The following is a 12,326-nucleotide window of genomic DNA, read 5'->3' on the forward strand; positions in this document are numbered from 1 at the left end:
GGATATTCCACAAGATTCACAACAAGATTAGTTATGAAATCTATCTCAAGAGTACTTATTTTATCAATCATAGTTGAATTATCAAATTTATCAAATCTATCCCAACCTTTTAATTTATATCAATTTTATCATCAAAATTCTTTTCTGAAGACTCCTGATGTGGAGGGGACATGATGGCGCTCCTCTCTATCCCAGGCAGTGGCCGCCCCTTTTTTCTCGCCGTAATCCCTGCCGTCCTCTGATAAACATGCATTTTTATCTCTTGGTGTGTCATATTTAATGTTTAGTTATGAGGATTTTGTGTGTTTGATGATTTATTTGATCTTATTTTGGTTTATGGTCAAGAACTTGTCACTTCCTTTTTGTTTAAACGAATTTTCAGAAATAATGAAGCATAATTTGGAAGAATTGGCTGAAATACAAGTTGTAGTTCGTCTTGAGAGGAGTTCGTGAGCGCAAACAGATTGTAAATCGGAGTTTGAACGAGAGAGAACAAGCTAAAACAAAATTATTGCGCAAAACTGTCAAGGTTGGACGAAAGTTTCCATCTCGGCATGCGGGCTGGCGCGCGGCCGCGCCTTAAGCCACGTGACAGCTCAGTTTTTGGCGATTTTTTTTATTATTTCAGCTATTTTTCGATCCTACACGGTTTTGACCTATATTTTGAGACCTAGAGCATATAAATACTCCCCAGAAACATATTGAAAGGAACTTTTATCATATTCTACTTTTCCCGAGATTCAGATTTTTTTCCTACGGTTTATTTGTGAATGTTTATTTTTATTCTTGATTTTCCATTGCTAGTTCATATATCTATGCATAGCTAGTAATCTTTTATCCTAGGGTTTAGGAAGTAAACATATTTGAATTCTAGACAGTTTTGATTCAATTAATCAGATTTATTTATCCTTTTTATGTTCTTGTGCCTGTTGTTTGCTTTATTGTCTGATCACCAATTTAGCATAATCTTGGGTTTTAATTTGATAGCGGGAGATGATAATTATTACCTAAACTATGAACATAGAACACATTTATTTTAATTTTAAAGGGAATTGGTATTTGTGAGGACATTAATCCTAGGGACTTTTAGGAGTTGCATGTTAGAAGTGTGATCCGGGGTTTGTACGCCACAGGAGTGTGTATAAACTAGCTTTGAGATTGTCTTAGAAGAATTTATCTTGATTATTGTTTAGCCCTATTTTGTGATGAATATCTGGGTGTTTACGTGTTATATTGACTTTTATTTTAGTCTCTTTCACTCAAGAGTTGACTGATTTGAGCTTTTGTGCTAATTTTGTTGTCTCAGGATTTTATGCTCAAATTGATTGATATGTGGACAAAAATAAAGTCAGAATTTAATTGAATGGTCTGCAAAAGAATCGAAGTTCGTCTCGATACGAGTTCGTAGGCGAAAACGGATCTAAAATCCGACTTGAAACGAGGGAGAACGGACCAAAACAAAAACACTGCGCATTGTAGTGGCCGGCGCCCGCCGGGAGGCGGCGCTTTCCGTGCCCATTCTGCGAAGGGCATAGACGGCGGCGGGGCCGCCTGCGCGATCTGGAAGTTACATTTTTTAGGGTTTAAAACCCATTTTTTAGGGGTTTCTGTGCCATTCTCGACCCATCCAGCCTCCAGCTCCATTTTTACTGTATTTCCTTAGAGTTTTGGTAGGGAGAAACACATTAGAAACTCTCGGATTACGCTAGATCGTCGTTTCCTTTAATCAATTGTAAGTTCTATCTATTGATGTATCGAATTCTACAAGCTATCGAGCACTACTGCTCGTCCTTCTTCCCCAAGGATCATGACTGATTGCGCCCAGCCGCCACCCATTACCAATGACAACAGCTGCTACCAAGACGCCGGGGACTTGATCGGTGCTCTTTTCCCAAAGATTGCTTCAGTCGCGCCGCCTACCCACAGCCCTAGGGTTTTCGCGCTGTCAGTTGTAAATCCTAGGGTTTCCGCCCAACTTTCGTTATCGGCCTTCAGCCAAACGGGCGCTCTTACTGTCAGAGGCACCGCTATAATAGGTTCGTCCACTGCGCTACTTTGGGAGACGCCGGACTTGCCTCCTCTGGGGCCATCCTCTTCCAGGAATCTGCTCCACCGCTTCTTGACATACGCTCATTCAGCCTGCCCCGAAGCCTTCTATGGCTATCTTCGACAAACATGATCCGCCTAAGAAACCTAGATCATTTGCCGATACGATACGAACAGAGCTGCTCGGTTTACGGACGTGTCAGCTCACGACTTTGCCATTATCAAGCCGACTATGGAGAATGACCGATCGTGCGTCATTATCTCGACGGACTTTCATCAACGACAAGTTCGTTCTTTTCAACATACTCTTCATGGACATCTCTTTCTTCGTAAGGGCGATACGCCGAGGTTTGCTAATGGCATTCATGTCGAACTCTCCAGTTTATGGCAGCCAACTCTTCCTTGGGAGGTGATTCCTCTCGGCAAGGGATACTTTACCCTTAAGTTCTCATCCTATGAAGATTACATGGTCGATTTCTGCAAAGCTTCATGGCGTTTGCTTCTCCATCTCCAGGTTTGGGTTCCAAATCTCAATCTGCATAAAGCAGCTTCGAATCTCGCCAAGGTTTGGATTCGCATTTTTAACTTCCCTCATGAATATTGGCACCCTGAGGTTCTTTCCGGTATTGTTAGACATGTTGGTACTTCTCTTATCGTTGATGGAATTTCTGTTAGAGCTTCTGTTGGATATTTTGTTAGAGTGTTGGTTGAGATGAATGTTGCCTCTGAAGTGCCTGAGTTTATTGATGTTAAATACGGCGATAATGTTTACAATTAAATTTGGATATGAGAATTTGCCCTATTATTGTTGGGTTTGTTATGTTGTAGGCCATGCTACTGACGATTGCAGGCGTAATAAATTTGATATGGATGCCTCTATTCCGGACACAGAACCTTCTGACAAGAGGAATCTTAATCCGAGAGTTAAAGGTCGCCGGGGTCCGAAGTGGCGTAAAGTCTCTAGTGCTGCCGATGATATTCCCGGAGCTAGTGCTTATAGAGATGCTATTATTGAGTAGAAAGCTCCCCCCCATGACTCGGACGCCGACCACGCAATTGCTGCTATATGGCGAATGATATGCAGCGCTCTTCTCCGATTGCCCAGATTTCTAAGCTGGTCATTTATTCGACGAACCTTGGTGGGTCGTCTATTGCCTCTCGTTCCACAGAGGCGGCTATGGATACTCAAAATTCTTTCTTTGCCTTGGCTACTCTCGATCATATCGATGTTGGTGAGGATATGAGTTTTGGTGCTGGAGAGGATATGGAAATTGTTGATGATATGGCCTACTCTGGCAAGGCCGTGGCACCCTTGGCAGATAACTCTCGACCTCCTCGGCCTCCCCCGGTCAGAGCCTTAACCCGGCCAGCCCAGCCTTCAGTTTCTGGCGGCTCATCTTCCGCGGATGCTGCAGGCAAACCTCTAGTTGCCCAGCCGCTTGCTGTCTTCAATCTGACCGCCGGTGCCAGGAAATAGGCTGATCGTAACCCATCACTTAATCAGGCTCGCCCAGCTTCGAACTCGACATCTACTGTGCTGGATACGCCGGTTACTGAAGATTCGCCTGATGTCAAGCGTGTCGAGGGCGTCCTAAGGGCTCTACCAAAAAATCTGGGAAGAGGGGGGAGGGGTTTCTGCTACCTCTATAAAGCACCGTCTACGGCATCCTTCTATTCAGAGCTCCTCTGTTAGTTTGCCTCCAGATATATCGATTTTCCAGAGTAAGATCCAAGATGCCACAGCCAAAGGTCTTCTTCTCAACGCTTTTACAATCTTCGCTCCCGGGGATGCTGTCGGTCTTGCGATGACGGCGGTCGCTTCTCAACATTGGGGGGACATCATGGATTCTAATCTTTCTGATGATGATGCTCTTGACTGTTGATTATTTGTTATATTTTTCGAAGCCCGTTAGTTTGCGCTGATGTGCTTTCAACAGGTTCTTCTTTAGCTTTTTTCTTGTCTTTTGTTTTTCGTTTTTCGTTTTCCTTTTTCCTCAATAAAATTTCATTTCAGCAGAAGACTCCTGATGTGATGTATGGTGACCGGTTACTTTATCACGTGCACACCTGATTTTTTGGCAAAATAATATGTTGTCCTTTGACGTGATACATCATGATCCAATCACTGGAATGAGTTTTGATGATAGAATTGATCTGAAGTTAAAAGATTGAGATATATTCAATAAATTTAAAAATATATATATAATTGAGAACCAATAAAAAATAAGTAACGCAAATTCTCTTATGAGACTTAGTGTATGGGTGAGATGGGTCGGGTCGGGGCTGGGGCGCGGGTCGGGGCGGATTTGAACGCGGGTCTGGACTGGATAATTCAAAGTAATTGACATGAAGAAAAATAATGTGTTGCCAACTTCAGTCATTGCAAAATTAACAAATAAACAAGGAAACTAAAAAGGTTGAAAATTCAAATTTCATTTCATTTTTGGGGCATAATTTAAATTTCTCACCAAACATCTTCAAATTACAAGTGCTCATAGATTCTATAAAATGAGACACAAACACTCTCTCAAATTACATTTGACAACTCTTAAGTTCCACCAAAACACTAAAAAAAATGATAAGGCACAAAGACTTAACAACAACTAAGAGAAACTCCATTGTTCAGTTTCTTTTTCAAGATAACAAAGATGCGAAGCCAAAATGGGGGAAGATTCAGGAAAAAATCATCAAGTTCGGTGTTTCTCGACTGACCGTAAGTCATCTATGGTCTGCTGCAAAAGTTCAACAACATAATGGTGAGCACATTCATTCATACACCAACAAAATCCAAAAAATAAAGCGTAAGAAAGTACAAATCGACTTGGAGTTAATTTCAAACTTGGAATTAAGCAAGAGATAAACAATTAGAAGGCTTGCAAGTGGAATAATTTGCCAAGAGTATAGTTGGGCGATGGATTAGCAAATGTTTGATCAAAGCGCTCATACAAGTACTATTAAGCCCGACTTAACAGCCCCTAACAAGTTGTTATGTCTATTGTTTTCATTCGAAGCCATCAAGTATGATAGAATTCTTAGAGTTCTTTAATTCAAAGTATGCACAACACAGTGCACATCGATGATAAATAGTTTTACATAACCAAAGCATCTCATAGGCTCTATTTGACACCTGGAGAGACAGAACCACATAGGACATGCAAATCAAAGAAATTTATCACCAAAGTTATGTTCATATGTGTAGTGTGATGATCCGTCTTTGCTGTTTAGCCCTATTTTGCGATGATTTTGTGTGTCTTTCTGCTATGCATTCGAGCATGTTTCGTACCTTGTCGCTCTATTTTTCACGTGCTCGATGACTATTTGGGTGTCTTACTGTCGTGCGCAGGTTTCGGGAGTTTTTTAGCGTTGTGGCATCGGTTGGAGCAGTTTCGGAGGCAGAGCTCACGGCCGCCGCAGTGAGGCGGCGGCCGCCGCCCACGGCGCCGCCGTCCCACGGCGCGCGCCATGCAGCTCCTTGGAGCAATCAGCGAAGGCAGGCCACGGCGGCGCCGTCCCACGGCGGCCGCCGTGCCCGTGTAATTTCGGCAGTTACGATTTTCTCACTTAAAAGCCGAATTTTAGGGTTCTTTCACCCATCTCCGACCCCAGCAGCCTCCTAGACGTTTTTCCCTTGTTTTCCCTTAGTTTAGAATAGTTAGAAACATCTTAAACATCTTTTGATTCGTTAGATTAAAGCTAATGTCGATTTGCATTACGTTGGATTGGATTTCCGGATCGTTCTTGCTGTAAGAACTCTGTTTATGTTTTCTTTAGAATTGAATGGTAGTTTATTTCCTCTGCATAGATTATTGTTGCTTCGTGTTTACTCAATGAATTGTTTATTCGTTTATCCCGCCTAGATAATCGTTGTTCTTGATCGTCGATTTAATTATCGTTTTCTAGATTGCTAGTTAGAACCCTAGGTTTATTAGTCTTCCTGCGTTCTTTATCTGCTTCCTTTTTATCTCGCCTAGATAGATTTATATGCTTCCCGTTGATTCTGCACTAGATAATTTTACAAGCTTTATTAAATTACGCCTAGATATAAAGAGAGAGAGTGCCAGACCCAATTACCCGAGTAGAGTGTTTAGGTTTTATTTCAGTTTCTTGTGAGCAACACGATTAGAGCCCTGCTAAGTCTTCCTTGTGAGACGACTTGAGTCACCTTACCGCCCTAGGACGACCTCGTATAAATTCGAGTCCATTCGCTAGGTGTTTTAGGATGAGTCAAATTTTGGCGCCGTTGCCGGGGAAGGCTTTAGGCATTTGATTGTGTTGCATTGTTTTCCGTGTTTATTTTTGTTTCTTTCTTTTAACTCGGTTATTTTTCTCCCTCCGGTGCGTTTGATTTGGTTTGCTAGTGTTGTGTATGCAAGGTCGCCGCAGCTTAAAGAGAAAGCTAGTACCTTACTTTGACAACATTCACCGACCTAGAGAGGTCCTTTATAGCCTGTAGGAGGAGTCCGAGTCCAGTTCGAGAAGCCTTGTGGAATCACAGTTTCGGGAGGAAAACTGTGAAGAGAGAATCGCTTCCAACCCCATTCTGGAAGCCGTTGAGGATACACATCTAGTGCATCCGGAAGAAGAAGAAGAAGCTCGGCCCAATCCTGACCAAGAAGCCATGGCGGAGCAGAATGTGCAGTACATGGGAGACTTCTCCAGGCCGATTATTGGGAACGCTAACACTTCAGCGATAGTGCTCCCCGCAGCAGTCCGGAATTATAATCTGAAGCCTAACGATTCAAACCTGCTGCCGCTCTTTTATGGGATGCCGAGTGAGGATGCTCTACAATTCATCCGGGACTTCTGCACGCAAGTACAGACCTTCCCACTGTTGGAGCTCACCGAGGATCAGCTGAGACTCAAGTGCTTACCCTATGCACTCAAAGACCGGGCGAGGACGTGGTTGCTGTCCCTGCCGCCAAACTCCATAACCACGTGGAGCGAGGCATGTGAGAAGTTCATGCTCAAATATTACCCTAATCACAAGACTCAGGAGATTAGGAGCCAAATTATGAACTTCATGCAAGGAGCTGATGAGCCTCTCCACGAGGCTTGGGAGAGATTTCAAGAGCTCCTCCGCCAGTGCCCACAGCACCAGTTAGCACCCGTCATGTTGATGCAGTTCTTCTATGACGGATTGATTCAGACGGCACAGTTTATGGTGGACAGTACAGCAGGGGGCAACATTGCCCGGAAGACAGCTGATGAGCTCAAGGAGATTTTCAACACACTTGCAGCGAGTTCTCAACAGAAATCAGTTAGAGGAAGGAGGGTTGAAGTCAATGCAATAGCTCCCAACAATGAGCTTCAGAAGCAAGTAGCGAACCTTATGAGGCAAGTACAACACCTCACGATGAACCAGGTGAAGGCTCCACCAGTTCACGCGCCACCAGCAGAAGGATGTGGCATATGTGGCGATTTTGGTCATGGAACCAACGCGTGCCATCGCATGGGGGAATGCACACCTGAAGGAGGAGCAGAGGTCTATGCTGCTCAAGGCTATCCGGGGAAGCCTCAATTTGAGCAGAGAACCAACTTGAATCAAGGGCAACAAAACTCCAACTCGGGGTGGAGAAATGAGCAGAATTCGGGATGGAGAAACCAAGGTCCTGGCCAAGGGTCGGGATCAAACCAAGGCAATCAGTTCCTCCGACCTCCACAGCAATACCCATATCAGCAACAACAGCAGTTCTACCCACCTCAGCAGCACCAACCTCCAGGCCCCTTATTTGAAGATCAGATGCAAGCTTTCATGCAAGCTAGCAAACAGGCGATGGAGGCTCAGAGTGCTACCATCAAGCGCCTCGAGACTACAGTTGGGCAACTTACAGGAGCCCTGAATCAGCTGCAGCAAGAGCAGCCAACTGGGAAGTTCCCAAACCAGGACCAACAGCCGCATCAAGCTCATGCCGTGGCGGTAATCAATGAGAATGCCCCAATAACCACGGGGAAATGGAGAAGCAAAGCCGTGCAAGCAATCAAGGCTACCCAATGCCCCAGTGAGCCACTGCCACCCGTCACAGTTGCACTAGCTTCATTTTTGATATTAGCTTAGGTGGGGTTGAAGAGGTGTTTGGGATGCTTGATTTGGGCGCGGCAGTCAATTTGATGCCGTTTGACATTTTTGAAAAATTGGGTAATAAAAGGCTGAAATGCACAAATATGAAGATAGAGCTAGCTGACGGCTCTATTAGTAGCCCACGGGGCCTGGTTGAGGATGTTGAGGTTGTTGTGAGGGGGATTAGAGTCTTGGTTGATTTTGTCGTCCTTGATGTGGGAAAAGGGATTAGAGGCGAGAATGGGCATCTCGTGCTACTTGGCCGACCCTTTATGGCTACCACCCATACTCGCATCGATGTGGGTACGGGAACTGTCAATATGGTAGGGGCGGGTAGAGCGGTAACTTTCTCTGTTTTTGATAAAAAACCCACTACCCCCACTTCCTTAATTCAAATCTGCTCTTATGTTGAAACATTTGATGCTTTGGATGAGGATTATATTGTGCAGGAATTCCTTAATCAGTTGCAGAAGGAGGACGAGATCGAGGAGGAATCCCTTGCTAACCTGCAGGAGGGGGCTGACATTGAGCAGGAATTTATCGATAAGCTGCAAGAGGATGAGGATGTAGAGCAGGGCTTTCTGCTTGCCCTGCCACTGGAAGAGAGGTTTGATGAGGTAGTTCCACTCGGTCCCCAAGAATGTGTGGACAGGAGATCATCTCATGATATGAGCGTTGAACGCTCACCTGGAGGGCCCGCAGCTGCGATCGACAGAGATATGTGTACAAAGATGCTAAGGCAGATGGAGCTTCAATGGGGTTTTGGTTAAGGACCCATCTTAGTCGGGCTGGCGACTTTAAAACTAGCGCTGCATGGGAGGCAACCCATGTTTTTCTTGCTTTATTCTTTGCTCTTGTTTTTCTCTTGCTTTGTTTGAGTTGTGTTTCTGTTGTTTCTTGTGTTTGTGCAGGTTGGTGCTTGGGAATGATAGTTTGTGTGGATAGAGACAGGCAGACATCGTGGGACACTACAGACTCACCACTGGATTGGTATTTAGGGAAGTTTTCTCTTTCACCCCTCTTTTTGTTGCACTGAGGACAGTGCCAGATTTTAAGTGTGGGGGGGGTGTTTGTTGGTATTTGTAAATCCTGTGGGTGTTTTCCTGTTGTGTTCTTGGGCTTTCTTGTGTTGGGGCGAATGGTCCCCTTATCTTGTCTTCTTGCTTGTTTTTAAGTGCATCGCATGTTGATAGTGATTCATTGGCGATTCTGGATTGTGTTTGTGTTGTTTGTTGTCCTTGTCTGTCATGATTGATTTGTTCCCAACATGGTGTAATTAGCTTAAGGTTTTGGTGCAACACCCTGCTGAGCAACTCTTGACGTGATTTGTCTGGTAGATGCTAGGGGGAGTGTTTTCAGTGCAATTTCCTAATATCTTTCTCTGTGCTGAATTGTTTGGTTGGTTGTTGAGTTTTTGATAGCTCTGGGTCTCTGCTCCTCTAATGGTTTCATTATGAGCATGGGAAACCATACGAGAATATTTTGGATCACCTCCAAAAATTCAATCTCGTGAATTACGGCCCATCTATTAAGAGCGAAAATAACTTGACCCCAAAAAAAAGAGAAGAGAAATGTGGAAAAAAAATTGAAAAAAAAAAAAAAAAAAGGGATGAGATATGATTATAAAGGAAATTGCATTAGGAAATTCACCCCTAGCGGAGAACTGGGTCTGATCGGATTGAGTTGTATCACCTTGTTGTTGCATTTTTAAACTTTAACTTTGAACATCTGATTGGGGACATTGATATCTTGAAGGATTTGGATTGGTTAGTGTTTGTTTGGTGAGAAGAATCGCTTGTGGATTTTCTGTCGATGTTGTGATTGTTGCTTGAGGACAAGCAAGGATTTAAGTGTGGGGGGGTTGTTCAGCCCTATTTTGCGATGATTTTGTGTGTCTTTCTGCTATGCATTCGAGCATGTTTCGTACCTTGTCGCTCTATTTTTCACGTGCTCGATGACTATTTGGGTGTCTTACTGTCGTGCGCAGGTTTCGGGAGTTTTTGAGCGTTGTGGCATCGGTTGGAGCAGTTTCGGATGCAGAGCTCACGGCCGCCGCCGTGAGGCGGCGGCCGCCGCCCACGGCTCCGCCGTCCCGCGGCGCGCGCCATGCAGCTCCTTGGAGCAATCAGCGGAGGCAGGCCACGGCGGCGCCGTCCCACGGCGGCCGCCGTGCCCGTGTAATTTCGGCAGTTACGATTTTCTCACTTAAAAGCCGAATTTTAGGGTTCTTTCACCCATCTCCGACCCCAGCAGCCTCCTAGACGTTTTTCCCTTGTTTTCCCTTAGTTTAGAATAGTTAGAAACATCTTAAACATCTTTTGATTCGTTAGATTAAAGCTAATGTCGATTTGCATTACGTTGGATTGGATTTCCGGATCGTTCTTGCTGTAAGAACTCTGTTTATGTTTTCTTTAGAATTGAATGGTAGTTTATTTCCTCTGCATAGATTATTGTTGCTTCGTGTTTACTCAATGAATTGTTTATTCGTTTATCCCGCCTAGATAATCGTTGTTCTTGATCGTCGATTTAATTATCGTTTTCTAGATTGCTAGTTAGAACCCTAGGTTTATTAGTCTTCCTGCGTTCTTTATCTGCTTCCTTTTTATCTCGCCTAGATAGATTTATATGCTTCCCGTTGATTCTGCACTAGATAATTTTACAAGCTTTATTAAATTACGCCTAGATATAAAGAGAGAGAGTGCCAGACCCAATTACCCGAGTAGAGTGTTTAGGTTTTATTTCTGTACTTGTGAGTAGCACAATTGAAGCCCTGCTAAGTCTTCCTTGAGAGACGACTTGAGTCACCTTACCACCCTAGGACGACCTCGTATAAATTCGAGTCCATCCAATAGGTGTTTCTGGATGAGTCATTTGCACAAGATGAGAGTGTCTTGTTTGATGTGAAAATAGGCATTTTCCCATTCACAGAGTTTGTACTAGCTTAAAGGTCAAGCAAAAACAGGGAGGGAGGCACCTTAAGACAAAAGCCAATTCATTCCATCACAAAATCCGTCATCAAAGACTACCTTATAAACAAGGTAGTTTCTTGTGATGATTTATGTGATATCTATAGAACTAGATAGGTGTTCAATTACTTTGTGTACTAGTTTAAACAATTTCATTTTTTAAAGAATGTAGTGATTTCATTTATGTACAGATTGCCATAAAGCACAAGTGACCAACATTTACAAGCAAGGTGATATACATATAACAAGATAATGTCGAGCCTAACATTAAAGACAACGACCTTGAATTTAGGGAGGCTACCAGTACAGATGGATTTTGACATAAAGATAGTTCATCAACCACCAAATTCTCCGAATACAAACATCAATGGTGGACGTCGTATCCACCAAATAATTCCTGCAATACTATCAAGAATTAAGTGAGTATAATGATAAGCAGGGTCGAACCACAGAAAGCAGGTAAATCATCCAATTCCCTATAGACCTAATTTGATGTAGCCACCACGCCTTAATTTTAAGAAAATATGAATTAACCTAAGAAAGCAAATTAAATTAATTAAAATAACTCTAGAAACCTATCAACCAACCAGTTATAGGATACCGTGATACGCGCTGACATACCCCAATTCCTACTTACTATGTCGATAGACAGCTGTAGACGCCAGACCTGCCTATTTCCCTTATTAAAATATAACCTAGCTATTTTCCTAATGAAACTTTTACCTAACTAATTTAATGGGCCAAGAATAATAAAAGAACATTTAAATCATAGCCCAACAATTAGACAGTCAGTTCTTGCATATTTCCGGCTCGCGAATAAGAATGCACTAAAATTCTCTTATTTTCTTATTTCTTTAAATTCAATTAAAGTATAAAATAATCCAAAAAATATGAACAACTAAAATACACACATCAAACATCCTCACACTTGAATCATGCTTGCCCTCAAGTATGAAGTGAAGACTAAATTCAATTCTCAATCATTATTGTTCACACATCTTAATCCCCTCAAGACTCGACACGAAAGACTCAACAAAAAGAAAGAAAACAAAAGAAAACGGACACGATAAACACGACACACAAAACAGCCAAGTAAAACAAACTTTCCCTGCCAAAGTAAAATCATGCAACTCACGAGGTAATTCTCAACTATCAAATAGAAATTTGAAATCATAACAAATGGATCATTATCATCAACTTGATCAAAATCGGGCAAAAATCAAATATATCTCATGGTTTTCGCTCATTCACTCCCT

Source organism: Salvia miltiorrhiza, chromosome 8 (assembly GCF_028751815.1).
Source record: "Salvia miltiorrhiza cultivar Shanhuang (shh) chromosome 8, IMPLAD_Smil_shh, whole genome shotgun sequence".
Lineage (NCBI taxonomy): Eukaryota > Viridiplantae > Streptophyta > Magnoliopsida > Lamiales > Lamiaceae > Salvia > Salvia miltiorrhiza.